Source organism: Silene latifolia, chromosome 8, assembly GCF_048544455.1.
Source record: "Silene latifolia isolate original U9 population chromosome 8, ASM4854445v1, whole genome shotgun sequence".
Taxonomy (NCBI): Eukaryota; Viridiplantae; Streptophyta; class Magnoliopsida; order Caryophyllales; family Caryophyllaceae; genus Silene; species Silene latifolia.
This window is the reverse complement of record NC_133533.1, coordinates 111,179,543-111,182,784: the sequence shown is the minus strand read 5'-3', so window position 1 is coordinate 111,182,784 and position 3,242 is coordinate 111,179,543. Positions and strand designations below refer to the sequence as shown.

At 35.7% G+C, this 3,242-nt stretch overlaps 1 non-coding gene across 1 annotated transcript; it reads right to left on the bottom strand.

Moving 5' to 3' along the window:
• Nucleotides 1–1,043: 1,043 nt before the first annotated feature.
• On the bottom strand, nt 1,044–1,203 carry LOC141597649 (U1 spliceosomal RNA). Its single transcript, XR_012522872.1, has one exon. It is a non-coding gene; the product is annotated as a U1 spliceosomal RNA (small nuclear RNA).
• Nucleotides 1,204–3,242: the final 2,039 nt, after the last annotated feature.

Sequence of the window (3,242 nt, the reverse complement as noted above, 5' to 3'; positions counted from 1 at the left end):
GCCTTGACGAGATAATTTGTTTGAAAAAAAAATTACCATTTTCTGAACTCGTAACAGAGAATTATTGTCGGTCAAAGTTTTTTTGTGAAAAACGAGGGATACACCTTAGAAAACGAAAAAGTTCAGGGGTACACGAGAGAATATCCCAAAAACAAAATTGCTAAAAAATAAAAAACGATATAACTATATAGGCAGATTACATAATTCAATCAATAAAAAAGTGTTCATCTAGGCAGATACATCATTCAATCAAGAAATTAGGCAGAGACGATATACTAAAAATCATACATATACTTGTTCTGTAGTTTTTCCTTATTATAGGATGTTCCACCACATTATTACCCTCGCTTGAATCACAAGCTAACGCCACTTAGCTCAGCAACTTTTATAGTATAAGTGTTGAGTTTATGGATTCAAGTACCTAAGAGGGGGAGGGGGTGAATTAGGTACTATTTAAAAATTTAACTACAACTTTATTAATTAAAGTGAGTTAAGAGAACACAAGAGAAGAGAGAATACTTCGAGTAATATTGCGAAATTACACGAGTACTAAAATGAAAGCTTGCTGAAGTATGAAAGTAACAACTGTTCGGACTGTATCTATTTGTCTCAGTTTACACTTTGTACCTTAAGTTGTTTATTGATTATGTTAAGATTGTGCTTGCTATCTCAAATGCAGTCAAGCTTTTGTTTAACCTCAAGTTCGGTCACATAATTCTCTTGCCTAACAACCGGAAAAATCGATTAGTTGATTTATGATTTCAATTAATTGCATTTAGTCCCAAATGCAATAGGCAAACACATAAACAATAAACAAAATAGTACTGCTCGACTACTCGTATGGGAGTAACAATTTTCCCTAAATTAATAATTACACCCCATGATTCTTTACCATTTATTTTTTACTTTCTTACTCGATAATAATTGCCCTAAATTGATTGATAACTACTCACCTCCCTTTCGAATAATAATTACCATATTAATAAATAATGAAAGTTTTCTAGGCTAATAAGGCTATTGACCAAAAACTTGGCTTATTTTGGACAGAGGCCGCGCGAACGCAGGCCTCCGCAGTAACAAATTATGACGTACGAGCTCCCTTTGAGGAGACGTTAGGCAGGCACCCCTCCAAAGTGCAATGGAGGTCACCAACCTAGGCCATGAGACTTCTTGATCACCCATTGACCACGTCCAGGTAAGTAATTTGCTACAAGTCCATTCTTTCATATTTATACCAGTTGTATTCTCTTCTTTATGATTCTTTATCGATGTGGGAGACAAGAAGCTATAGATATTTTCTTTTACCGTCTTCATTTAGAACTTTTCCACTTGATGTTGAGATCCAATATGTTGACGTTGTGTTTGCCTATTAAGACGCAGTCATGTCTGTGCTTAATTTCAAGGGCAACCATATAACCATTTTGGCGCACACAACCTAAAATTCAATGGATATTCAATCATAATCTTTATGGTCGTTGCTAAGATTGTGTTTTGTTATCTAACACGCGGTAAACTCATTGTTGTTAAACTTGATCCATGTCGTAGGAACTTATAATTCTATGCTTCAAAAGTTAATGACCAATCCTGATCATAGGTTGGAACTTAAATTTTACACGATCTTATGTCTATAATTTTCTTAAATTTTGTAAATTCTATTTTACATGAGCTTACATTTATATTTTTCTTAAATTTTACATAGATATTTTTCTTAAATTTTTTAAAGTACTCTCTCTGTCCCAATCACCCTTAAATGGTATTCTCCACTTTCCTTGGTCTTTGTCTCAAAACCAAAGATAAAAAAAATGACCGGGCCAGAGGGAGTATTATCTTAATACGACTCTATGATCCTACATTACTACGCTAGTAATAATACAAACATTTTTCCCGATTCTTAATAAACATAACTTTCGTGTAGAAATAAACTATAAATGTTGATAAATTGTAGACAAATGATAATATAAGTTGTGTCTTGAGACCAAAATATGATATTTACCATATTATAACACTCAAAGTTATGTTTTTTATTTAATTTGTACGATCTTACGCTTCTAAGATTTAATCACACCGTTTTTATCCTATCACATCACTAATCCAAAATAGGATATCAATCTTGAAGTAGGAGCGAAACTAACTTTTTTGAAGTATTTATCACCTTTTAACGACCTAAAACATAGCACGACATTTCTACGAAAAAGTGGTGGTTCAAGGGCCAGGCTAAGACAAGGGAATATTGGTTTTAAGCATGCAGCCTTCGGTGATTCCCTCAGTTGTGCTCTATAAAGCCACCTTCGATTTTTGGACCAGATCCTGGTCCGGGCCTCGACCGAGCGCCCGAGCAGAGATCAGGATGGCACATTGTTAAACCCACCTACCCACCTAACCCCTGGTCATGTTCCACCATTTTAATGCCCTTGCTTGAGTAACAAGCTAACGCTACTTAGCTCGGCAATAAAATCGTTCCATTAGTTGGTTTATTAGTTAATTTTATGTCGAGCGTTTAAATAGTGTGGGAATATGCTTTGAGACTAAAAAGTTGGGTTTTGCCGTCTTTAATTTTCTTATTTCATTGACTATATAATGCATAAGGGCAATCGATACCAATGATTAGTTCAATACTAAATTTTTCAATTGACAAATCAACACCCATCATTAATTACGAAGTTGACCGCGAAGGGAGGATGGACGTATTTTCGCTATTATCATTGGACGACAAATAGAATTAAGTGCAGCCGTGCAGGTGATGAGGCGAATGATGATGTACATTCTATGCCTAGTGGGCATAGGATAGAAAAACCGTTTACATATTGATATTGAAGGTTTTTTTTTTTTTTTTTCTTTTGGTACTAAAGAGGGGCAAAGCCTCGATAAACTAACTACTAGCTATTACAATAAATTTAAGGCTATTATGAATCAAAAGCTTATTTATCCCAAGGGATTTAGCCCTCTTCAGACCGGCCAAAAGAGCAAGGATCAAGTTCCGAAAAAGTGGTGATTCATGGAGACAATCAAGTGAGATTGGCCAAGAGTGTCGTCCCTAGCGTGTTGTTGCTCTATGAAGCCAGTACTGGGAGGACAGAACCAGCCCAGCACCGCCCATTATGGGGTCGACCCAACGAAAGCACAACTAACTTCGAGGCTCAATTATAACATGTTCCACCACATTATTACCCTCGCTCGAGTCACAAGCTAACGCCACTTAGCTCGGCAATTTTTATAGTTTAAGTGTTTGGTTATTAACTTTA